Raw genomic sequence first — 12,705 nt, 5'->3', positions numbered from 1 at the left:
GAAAGCAAGTACAGGCACAGGGGAATAAAAGCAAGTCTGGGCAAGAAAGCAAGTACAGGCACAGGGGAATAAAAACAAGTCTGGGCAAGAAAGCAAGTACATGCACAGGTGAATAAAAACAAGTCTTAGCAAGAAAGTAAGTACAGCACAGGGGAATAAAAACAAGTCTGGGCAAGAAAGCAAGTTAGGCACAGGGGAAAAATACAAGCTTTGGCAAAAACAATGCAGGCAGAGTCGTGCAGCAGCGTAGGGAGCGACCTGCCTGCGAGCAGGGTCATAGGTTGCTCCTTTCACTGCTGCGCGGCTTCCATATGAGGGGATGTGGGAGGGAGGAGCAGCTGGGAGGCGGGAGCGGGGCGGCGAATATGGTTGCAGGTGGGCGGGGCCGCAGGGACGCAGCGGTGGGAAAAACGGGCGGGCCGCGGGAGAACTGGGCACAGGAAGGAAAAACAAGTTTAGGCAAGAAAGCAAGTACAGGCGCAGGGGAACAAAAACAAGTCTGGGCAAGAAAGCAAGTACAGGCACAGGGGAATAAAAACAAGTCTGGGCAATAAAGCAAGTTAGGCACAGGGGAAAAATACAAGATTAGGCAAAAACAATGCAGGCAGAGCCGTGCAGCCGAGTGGGGAGCAATCTGCCTGCGAGCAGGGTCATAGGTTGCTCCTTTCACTGCTGCACGGCTTCCATATGAGGGGATGTGGGAGGGAGGAGCAGCTGGGAGGCAGGAGGGGGGCGGCGAATGGGGTTGCAGGAGGGCGGGGCTGCAGGGACGCAAAGGCGGGAAAAACGGGTGGGGGCCGCGGGAGAACTGGGCACAGGAAGGAAAAACAAGTTTAGGCAAGAAAACAAGTACAGGCACAGAGGAATAAAAACAAGTCTGGGCAAGGAAGCAAGTTAGGCACAGGGGAATAAAAACAAGTCTGGGCAAGAAAGCAAGTACAGGCACAGGGGAATAAAAACAAGTCTGGGCAAGAAAGCAAGTACAGGCGCAGGGGAACAAAAACAAGTCTGGGCAAGAAAGCAAGTACAGGCACAGGGGAATAAAAACAAGTCTTGGCAAGAAAGCCAGTTAGGCACAGGGGAAAAATACAAGATTAGGCAAAAACAATGCAGGCAGAGCCATGCAGCAGCGTGGGGAGCGACCTGCCTGCGAGCAGGGTCATAGGTCATGCCCAGGGTATTGTTAAATATTTCAATAAGCCCATTAGTTTGGGGGTGGTAGTGTGTGCAGAATTTGTTGATTATCCTACACTCTTCCCACATGGACTTCATGTATACTGACAATGAGTTATTGCCACTGCCAGACACCACTTCTTTGGGGAACCCCACCTGGTTGAAACCGTCATTAGGGCCACAGCCACTGCAGGTGCTGTCAGAGTACTCTGAGGTATGGCCTGTGGGTACCTAGTGGCATGGTCCACAAAACCCAGGATGAACCTGTTGACTATGGCAGTTTTGGGATCCAAGGGATCCAAAGGTCCAACAATATTGATTCCCACCCTTTAGAAGGGGATACCAATGATAGGTAAGGGATTCAGAGGAGCCTTATGTTTTCTTTCCTGTTTTCCCACTGGCAGAATATATCTGAGGATGTCTTCATCTGGGGCCAATAGACCTGGAAGACAATCCTGGCAAGGATATTTTCTCAGTCGACCCCCCAGGTATCCTCTCCATCCCAGTAACCTGTCCGGGGCGCATCCCCCTAGCTATACACCCCTGGCCAGCGGTTTAGGACACCTAGCAACCCCACCCAGCCTCTGATTGTTACCCCCACCCAGTTTCACCCCCTTCTTTTCTTAACAGAGCATCATTAGTCCTACACCTTGTTGACTCACCAGTACTAGTTAGTCATTATCCTGGGCCCCGTTCAAGATCCAACTAACCATGGCCTTACACCCTAAGAGCCAACTACTTCTGGCACATTACAGGGGCCTCCTATGAACTTGACAAGAGCCCTTAGTAACGAGAGCCTCCTTTGACACAAGGGTAAATTACCCTGCCTACTCTGTAGATCCGATAACCCCCGTCGTTTCTACGTTGGGGATTATGGCCATTGTATCCCTGCATCTCATCATAAGATACAGGTACAGATTGACTCACTGTGTACACATTGACGCAGTCCGTGCGACTCTGGCACTATCACTTACTAACTTGTTCACTAATTGGACCCCAAGCTTGGTCACTTGCTCCTGGAACATCACCCCACTACCTGTTATATTATTGACCAAGCAATCCTTATTTCTCGACATAATTGCTCCTTCCAAGATGGCCCCCATTGTGTGCCACTCGAGAATAGACACTTCTTGGTCGATTAGAAGGGGTTTTTGCGCATGCGCATGACGCATGATTGACGCACCACCACCGGACCAGTCCCTACGTCATAGGTCCATTTCCTTCATAACGGCGCCCACCGGTAGAAACCCTCACCAGCTGCTCCGCACCCTGACCAGGTGCCGCGAGCGTGAGGGGTAGGTGGCCCGCCGTTCCAGCGCATAACCCAAGGTAAGCCCTCGCCGCTACCCCCGAAGCTCCATGTATCGTTGCCAGGAGCCTAGTTTGTGGGACAACACCGGGTAAAGCCTCCCTAAAATTTGACTGGACCCGCGACGAGTCTCCTTGATTTTTGCCAGCCTTCCCCCTGTCCCGCGAGTTAGTACCCGCGAGTCATTAGGCACTAGATCTAGCACGGTAATATGCCCCATTCGGCCATTACCCCTTCCTGCACCCACTCTGCCCGGCCAATAACTGAATGGAACTGTGGGAGCACCCTGGATAACCTGCGTTATCCGCATGACCCCAGGTTTTGTCCACCTCCGTTTCATCTTGCATAGTCCATACTGGGTTTGCTCTGACTCTCTTCACCAACGTGGGTTTTCAGGCATGCCGGGTATAACATATAAATACCCTATATCCACAGCTACGGTTCGAACCCTGTGCCTTGCTGTGGTCTGGAGTGTGAGGTGTATTCTTAACGCTCCACAACTGTGACACGGGGGGTTCAATATAGTGGGGACATGTCCTCCCAGTCTTTCCCACCTTCACTGACTGTGAGTCTCATTCTGGATAGTGTCTCCTACGCTTTCAGGGGGCGCCAACACTGATGTCAATTGTACTACTAGCCTCCTCTATGTTATTAGCCTTTATCTCCCCATTTCTTTTCTGGTTAATCATATACCAATCCTTACCTACCTTATATACCCCATAGGTACATCTAACCTAATAGCGCTGGCCTCACGGGAGTATGCTGCGAGGCCCTATACAATCCCCTTAGGGTAAGGACATGACTATTGCTGCCTTTTGCTGCTGTCTCCTAGATATTGGGTGTTGTCTTGTAAGCTTCGGCGTCACACCACAGTTATGTTTTAAACGCACTATGGAAATCCTCCTAATGTGAAATTTTATTCATGTCATATTTAATATGACCCAGAAGGGACTTTGCACCCAAACCCCGGTACAACTGCTCTCCCTTCCCACAAACACTACCCCCCCCTCACTCCTCACAGTGTGGAGCCTTTGTCACCAAAGTCACGGCACACTATCTGAGCATGAAGTCACTATGTAATATTTGACTTGACTTGTTCTTTCTTTGTTAAATTTCTTCCCTACCTCTAGGTCGCCTAAATAGAGCAGGACCCCGTGGCCCTCTTTTCCTCCGACCCAGCGAGGTTGTATTTGCTTTCTTCAAAGAGATTGAGCATTGAGTTCATACTTGTGTTTGTGTGTAGTACTTTATTGATGTCCTGACGAATCGCCGTCTGGCGAGAAACATGTTGACCACATCAGGGGGTTGAGTTAGTGTTCTGTACACTTATACAGTCTCTAACTCCCCTCTCACCCCCTTTTAACTAAGGAACCAGCCACGTTAATAAAGTGGATTGTGGACTGATTACCTTTTTTACTTTCTTCACTCACGTTTGCACTGACTACACTTCTCTTCATCCTCACTTACACCCACCATCGGCAAGGAACAAAAGAACCCCGCCAAAAGAGTACCCTTGGCTACTCCGTCAGACATTGCAGCGCCGGTCTGACGAGGGGCAGTGAGTCGATGATGACACTGGACACCCTCCAGTAATGGTGTGTTCCACACCTAATACTCTGGGTGTGTGAGGCTCTCTAAGTTCCGACTTGGGAACCCTTCCAGCCACGGTACTGACAATACCAACTCCTCTCTCCACGCTGTCACACTTTCCCTGGGGAACTTTGTACTCTGCTGCAAGGATATTTTCTTGACCCAGATGTCCTGCATGGGTAACATCATGAGCCAGCCCCTGTAGGAAGGTCCTCTAGCATTGGGGGACTACAAACACGCATGTGGACCAATGAATAGGTGCTTTAGGCTCACTATGACGAAGGTAATTATCCTAATAGATTTTGTGATCTCCAGAGGTGCCACCATCGGCCTGGACTTTAACTTGCCACCTCATGCCTTCTAGGGTTGGCCACTCTCTATGCCTTATAGAACTCCTCTCCGGTGTGCTTACCCTCAACTTGCCATCCACCAAACTCACACAGGTCTGCAAGGGCAGCAATTTCCTCCTCAAAGGTTTCTGGGGGCTGCTTTCACTGCCCCATCATTCTGTTCTGTGGGACTTCTGGGGTCTGGCTTTCAACTCCCCCTGCCCAGCCCTTTCTTGGCAGCTACCTGGGCAATTTTTCCAGGCTTATTTGACTCCCATCCTGGGCCATCGACAGGTGTGGTCATGCAGAACCACTGAGGTACCACCAACATCTCCATATGTGACCAGAAATCTACTTAATTCCAGGCAGTGTGCTCTAGGTTATTGCCAAACAGACATTTCACAGGCCTGGCAGGGTTCACAACTTCTTTAACCCGATTGGTACGCCCATCAGTCAATGGCCAACAGATGCAAGACCTCCCTGGTGCATTGAACGGCCATTGGCCAACATGAGGGAGGGCTTTAGGGAATCCTCTGGTGCAAAGCATTGGAGCTAACTTCGAAAACAAAAAAATGTAAAAAAGGACTGGCATCTTGCCAGAGGCCCCGCCCCCCTCCCAGCAACTCTCTGCAAATGCGTCCTGTGGCGCGTTTTAAGATGGGGAATTAATTCCCCTTCAATACTGGGGACCCCTGGGGGACAACTAGCCCACCAGGTACCTCCAGTATGCGCCACAGGGTTGCCTTGCAGAGAGGTGGTGCAAGGCCATGCCCCTTTTTGCACGCCTCTGCAACGCAGCTCTCTGGCGCTTACTGGAGCTACCTGGTGGGCTAGTTGGACCCCAGTGTCCCTTAGGACTCAAGGGGATTTAATCCCCCAATTTACAGTGCACCAGCGTGCGCGTTTGCACAGTGGTGCATTTTGAGTTGGAGGATTAAGTAACCTTCAATCCTAAGGGTCCTTGGGGTCCAACTAGCCCACCAGGTATCTCCAGGTATCTCCAGTATACGCCAGGGAGCTGCGTTGCAGAGAGGTGTTCAGAGGCCACGCCCCTTTTTACACCTCTCTGCAACGTAGATCTGTGGTGCTTACTGGAGGTACCTGGTGGGCTAGTTGGCCCCCAGGGACCATCAGGACTCAAGGTGAATTAATCCCCCAACTTAAAACACACCAGGGGATGCGTTTGCACAGTGGTGCAGGGAGGGAGGGGGTGGAGTCTGGCATAGCAAGTGTGCAAACGCACCCCCTGGCATGTTGTAAATTGGGGGATTAAGTCCCCTTCAATCCTGAGGCTCCCTGGGGGCGAACTAGCCCACCAGGTACTTCCAGTATGCGCCAGGGAGCTGCGTTGCAGAGAGGTGTTGAGAGACCATGCCCCTTTTTATACCTCTTTGCAAAGCAGCACTGTGGCGCTTACTGGAGGTAGCTGGTGGGCTAGTTGGCCCCCAGGGACCCTCAGGACTCAAGATGACTTAATCCCTCAATATACAACACACCAGGGGGTGTATTTACACAGTGGTGCAGGGAGAGGGCATGGCCTGATGTGACAAGTAAGCAAACGCGCCCTGTGGTGCGTTTTAAGTTGAGGAAATAAGTCCCCTTGAATCCTGAGGGTTCTTGGGGGCCAACTATCCACGAGTTACGTCTAGTAAGTGCCACAGAGTTGCGTAGCAGAGAGGTGTAAAAAGGGAAATGGCCTCGGACCACCTCTCTGCAACGCAGCTCTGTGGAGGTTACTGGAGGTACCTGGTGTGCTAGTTGGCCCCCAGGGAACCTCATGATTCAAGGGGAATTACCCTCCAGGGGGCGTGTTTGCATAGTGGTAAAGGGAGGGGGCGGGGCCTGATGTGACATGTGTGTTCTTATGCAATCACTCCACCAAACCCAACCACTTATAAATTCACCATGCACTCTTCTTGTAGCACTTTAATCAACCAGTCACTACCGATGGACTCATGCAATGACCCATGCACTAACTCATGCACTGCTACAATACCCTGAGCAGTACCCATGCAGTCCAGCCATCACCCTGTCACTACACATGCACTCCTCAATCACCCGTAAAGCACCATGTACTTATCCAATCACTCTGCCAAAACTCAGGCACTTACTTATGCAATGACCCAGGCACTAACACATGCACTGCTACAATCCTCTGAGCACTACCCATGCAGTCCAGCCATCGCCCTGTCAGTACCCATGCGCTCTTTCAGTCATGCAGCCAACACCATGTACTTATCAAATCACTCCACCAAAACCCAAGCACTTATAAATTCACCATGCACTCCCCTTGCAGTACTCTAATCTTCCAGTCAGTACCCATGCACTCATGGAATGACCCAGGCACTAACACATGCAGTGCGTACCCCCATGTACGATGGGTATACCCATCGTACATGGGGTACGGCTCGTACACCTATCGTACATGGGGTATGGCTCGTACAGCCATCGTACATGGGGTACGGCTCGTACACCCATCATACATGGGGTACGGCTCGTACACCCCATGATCGCAGGGGTACAGTGCCTACCCCTGCGATCATGGGGGGTACGCACCGTACCCGGGGGGGCGTTCCGCACCTGTTTCGGCGCAAACTCTGCTTTTACGGCTGTTTTCAGCTCCCGAAGAAAAAGGGTCGTACGGTGCGTAACCGACAATTATCGTACTTGCTGGGTCGTAAAAACCAGCCGCGAACCGTACAGATGTCGCATACAGCGGGTTCCGATGGAGAATCGTACAGAGATTAGAGTCGTACGGTCTCTGTACGACTCGTACGGAGTACGGCTCCTGGTACAAATCGTACTTCGTCGTACGTACGGGGGACGTTGCAGGGTACGATTCATACGGGAAAAACGCTCCAAACGGCTATTCGGAGCGGTTTTTCCCAAATCGGAATCGGCCCCATAGTGTTCCCTAGTGTATGTAGGTGTTTTCACTGTATTCTAACTGTTCTTTATCATAGCACTGGCTCCGGTCCTGGTTAGTCAGAGTCAGTTACCACCAGTACCCGTCAGTAAAAAGTTGGGGGCACAGGAGGACTTTCTGCTCCTCTGTTGGTTCTTTCCGCACACCTTTTGCTTCTTCCTGCACTTTTGTTGATTTTTATGGACTTCTGTTGACTCTTTCAGCATTTGTCTTGCTTCTTTCTGCGCTTTTTTCTTCCTCTATCTTCACATGTCCTACCTTTGTAGGCATAGTTAGAAATTAGCATTTAAAAACAATTGAATGGCACTGAAAAAACTATAAGTTTCAGGCATGCTATAGTTAGAAATTAGTATTTAAAAAACCATTGAAATTCACTGACAAAACCATAGGTATCAGGCATGTTATAGCTAGAAATTTGCATTTAAAAAACCTTAGAAATTCACTGAAAAAAACCATAGGTTTCAGGGACGTTATAGTTACTTGGACATTTCACTCATACAAAACCATAGACATTCCCCTGTTATAGTTAATTCCGCTAACTATAACTCGCGCCCCCGCAATGCACTGCTGATGACGTCACATATTACATCATTCATGACATAATCAGTGACATCACTGATGACATCACTGATGACATCTCAAATGACATCATCCATGTGATAATCTGATGCACGTCCCCACACCCTAATATAACCTTTGATACACCCACTCCAAAATACAGAATACTATTTTTGAAACCATAGACACACCAATACCACTTACTACATATCTCACTGGTTCTTAGGACTGCACACACATCTACTCATTTACCCATACAATCCCTCATACATGCAGTCACTCATCAATACAACACTATCAATCAATCAATCAAGATATTTGTATAGCACGCTACTCACCCGGAGGGTCTCAAGGCGCTTGGGGGAGGGGGGTCCGCTACTGCTCGAACAGCCAGGTCTTGTGTTGCTTCCTGAAGGAGAGGTGGTCTTGGGTCAGACGGAGGTGGATGGTGAGGGAGTTCCAAGTCTTGGCTGCCAGGTAGGAGAAGGATCTTCCTCCCATGGTGGCTCTTCGGATGCGTGGAACGGCGGCGAGGGCGTGGCTGGTCAATCGTAGCTGGCGGGTGGGAGTGTAGAAGGTCAGGCGGTTGTTGAGGTACATGGGGCCCAGGTCGTGGAGGGCCTTGTGTGCGTGGGTGAGGAGTCGTAACGTGATTCTCTTGCTGACGGGGAGCCAGTGCAGGTCTCTCAGGTGTCTGGAGATGTGGCTGTGTCGGGGGATGTCCAGGATGAGTCGTGCGGAGGCGTTCTGGATGCGTTGGAGTCTTTTCTGTAGTTTGGCTGTGGTTCCGGTGTAGAGGGTGTTTCCATAGTCCAGTCGGCTGGTGACGAGTGCCTGGGTGACCGTCTTCCTGGTTTCGGTGAGCATCCATCGGAAGATCTTTCGGAGCATGCGTAGGATGTTGAAACATGATGATGAGACGGCGTTGACTTGTGTGGTCATCGAGAGGGAGGAGTCCAGGATGAAGCCCAGGTTGCGTGCGTGGTCTGTTGGTTTGGGTGCGCTGCCCAGGGCAGGGGGCCACCAGGTTTCGTCCCAGGCTGAGGGTGTTGATCCAAGGATGAGGACCTCCGTCTTGTCTGAGTTCAGTTACAGGCGGTTGTTCATCATCCACTCTGCTACGTCTTTCATCCCTTCGTGTAGGTTGGTTCTGGCGGTGGCTGGGTCTTTGGTGAGGGAGAGGATTAGCTGGGTGTCATCGGCGTAGGAGATGATGGTGAAGTTGTGTTGGCGTGCGATGGCTGCGAGGGGGCTCATGTAGACGTTGAAGAGGGTGGGGCTGAGTGATGATCCTTGTGGTACGCCGCAGATGACTTCGGTGGCCTTGGATCTGAACTGGGGGAGGCGGACTCTCTGGGTTCTTCCGGCGAGGAACGAGGTGATCCACTCTAGTGCCTTCTCTTGGATTCAGATGTTGCTGAGGCGCTGCACTAGGGTGCGGTGGCAGACAGTATCGAACGCTGCGGAGAGGTCCAGGAGTTGAAGTTGAAGTTGAAGTTAAAAATTCTTGATAGAGCGCACTGCGACCAAGCGGCTTCCTGGCGCTGAAGTAGAGGGCTGAGATGTAAGGGAGTCTACCAAAAGGAGATCAGCAGGAGTACGCTTGAGAGAACAGGAAGGTCTTGAGGGCCTTGGGGAATTGTGGGTAAACTGGAATGGATCTAATGGACAGTGGGAGACTGTTCCAGAAGCGAGGGGCTAATACAGAGAATCTGGTGCCTCCAGTTTTGGATCTGCCGAAGCGCGGTACATTAAGAAGAGCCTGATTTGAGGAGTGGAGGGCACGGGACTGCGAGTGGTCAAGGGATCTGTTCTTCTCGAGGAAGGCGGCAAGCTGTCTGTTGACGGTCTTCTCGATGACTTTGGCAGGAAAAGGGAGGAGCGAGATGGGGCAGTAGTTATTGAGGTCGGTGGGGTCTGCAGATGGTTTCTTCAGGAGGGCGCTGAGTTCGGCATGCTTCCAGCTCTCCGGGAAGGTGGCGGTGTTGAAGAAGCAGTTGATGATGTCCCGGAGTTGGGGTGCGATGACGGAGTCTGCCTTGTTGAAGACGTGGTGGGGGCATGGGTCGGTCGGTCATCCGGAGTGGATGGTGTTCATCGTGTGGATGTTTTCGGTGCTGACCGGGGTCCAGGCGCGGAGGGTGGTGGTGGGGGGCGTTGGTTCGGTGGTTGGGTGCGTGGTCTGTGCGCCGAAGCTGTTGTGTATGTCGGCGATCTTGCTGTGGAAGAACGAGGCGAGGGAGTCGCAGAGGTCTTGTGAGGGAGTGATGTCGTTGTTTCCGGCGCTGGGGTTGGAGAGCTCTTTGACGATACTGAAGAGTTCCTTGCTGTTTTGTGCGTTGTTGTCTTTTCGTTCCTTAAATGCTGTCTTCTTGGTGGTGTGGATCAGCTGGTGGTGTTTGCAGGAGGCGTGCTTGAGGGCGTTCATGTTGTCTGTCGTCGGGTCTTTGCGCCAGGCTTTCTCGAGGGTACGGCAGTTCTTCTTGGAGTTCTTGAGATCGTCGTTAAACCAGGAGGCTTTCTTGCTGCCGGGCCTGTTGGGGTGGTTTTTCAGAGGTGCAAGGTTGACAGCGCAGTTGGTGATCCACTGTGTGAGGTTGTTGGCTGCTTGGTTGGGGTCCGTTGAGCTGGCGGGAGGGTTCTGGCTCAGTGATGTGGTGAGCTGGTCGGTGGTGATCTTATTCCAGCTTTTGCGGTGAACCTGTTGCGGGTGGTGGTGAGTCGTGGTCCTTCTGAAGCTGAAGTGGATGCAGCTGTGGTCTGTCCAGTGGAGTCCGGTGGAGTGGCTGAAGGAGATGTACTTGCTGGAGGAGAAGACTGGGTCAAGCGTGTGTCCGGCGTAGTGGGTGGGGGTGTTCACCAGTTGCTTGAGTCCGAGGTTGGCTAGGTTGTCCAGCAGGGTGGTGGTGTTGCTGTCGTTGTTGTTCTCCAGGTGGAAGTTGAGGTCCCCTAGGAGGATGTAGTCAGCGGAGGAGAGGGAGTGTAGGCTGATGACGTCTGCGATGTCTTCGCTGAATTGTGTGCGTGGTCCCGGGGGTCTGCAGATGAGGGTACCTCTGAGTGTGGTCTTGGGGTCGGTGTGTATCTGGAAGTGAAGATGTTCGGCGGCTGTGAGGGTGTCGTCGGAGTTGGTCGTGATGCGGATGGTGTTCTTGTGGACGATGGCAATGCCTCCTCCTGTCTGGTTGACGCGGTCCCTCCGGGTGATCTTGTATCCGTCCGGGATGGCGATGGCGATGTCGGGCGCTGAGGAGGTGTTCATCCATGTTTCCGTGAGGAAGGCGACGTCTGGAGATGTGGTGTCGAGCAGGTTCCAGAGTTCCACGGCGTGTCTGTGGAGGGAGCGGGTGTTGAGCAGGATGCACTTCAGGTGGTTGCTGTTGGTGCTCGGCTTGGCGGGTGCGGTACAGGTCTGGATGCAGGAGAATTTGCAGGATTGGCAGGTGAAGGGTCCGTGGGTGCGTCTTGGGGTGGATCGGTAGCAACCGGGGATCCGGCCGGTGTTGAGTGCGTTGAGGGTGGCGGCGTCGTAAGTTCGGCGGGTGGGCTGGCGTCTGCGGGGGCCAGGGGTTCTGGTGCTGGGCACAGGCCAGGCGCGGACGGGCGCAGACGGGCTTGCCTTTGGTGCGCCTTTGGCGCACAATCGGCACGCCCGCTGCGCGTGGACGCTGCGCGTATGCGCGGACTCTGCCATAAATGGAGAGTGGGGGGGCGGAGGGAGGGAGGAGCAGCTGGGAGGTGGGAGTGGGGTGGCGATTGGGAGAGGGGAGAGGGACCAGATGGAGAGGGGGCGGGGCCGCAGGGGAGCAGCGGCAGGGAGCAGGCTGGAGCAGCGGGGAACGGCGGCAGAAGCGTTGGAGGGCTGAATACAAACAAAGGCAGGGGGCTAAAAAACGGCGGATGATCAGGGGCACAGCACAAGTACAGAGACACTAGCCAGGGGGCTAAACACAGCGGGCAAAAACGGGGGCACAGCAGAAGTACAAGGACAGCAGAAATATAAACACAGTCAGGGGCACAGCGGAAAGCAAGGTGGCAAACGAGCAGGCGGTGGCGGCAAGGGGACCAGGTGACCTCGGGAAGGGCCACGCGGCGGGTTGAGCGACCAGCACTGACGAGGTCAGGCTAGGTCACTCGTACACCTACACAGACACTCACACACCAGCACTCTGCCAGTTACTCACACACCTAGTCAGTCATGCAAAGAATCAATCACACTTCCATTTACTGACCTACAGAGTTATACACACAACAGATCACTTATTCAAACAGGAACAAAGACATACTTACTCTCTTATACAATCACTGATACAAGTACACACTCATCTATACAGCCACTCTCACAATCACTGACTCTCACATTTAGCCAATTATATACTCCAACACTCACATACGCTGCCTTTTACATCTGTAGTTACTTGGACATGTACCAATGAGACATCCATTCACTCAGTACCACGCCCATGCACACAATGACTCACCCATACAGCTGTTTCCACATACACTATTGAACCCATACATCCATTGAATCAATCACTCAAACATGTGTGCACAGAGTCACACACCTCCCAGGCACCCACACACACTCAGGCATCCGTACAAATACTCTGGCAACCAATCAATAACCCATTGAGACCCTCATGTAGCTACTAACCAACCCTTGGAGCAGCTTTTACAACAGCAGACAGACTGATACAGACATTCACACAGTTTAGTCACTAACCCATGCATTCAATAAGACTTATGTTATAACTCACTTAAACAGTCAGTGACGCACCAACTAAATCCTCCATCCAGACACTTATACACCCACTCATTCT

This window comes from Lissotriton vulgaris, chromosome 7 (assembly GCF_964263255.1).
Source record: "Lissotriton vulgaris chromosome 7, aLisVul1.2, whole genome shotgun sequence".
Lineage (NCBI taxonomy): Eukaryota > Metazoa > Chordata > Amphibia > Caudata > Salamandridae > Lissotriton > Lissotriton vulgaris.
This window is presented reverse-complemented; position numbering follows the sequence as displayed.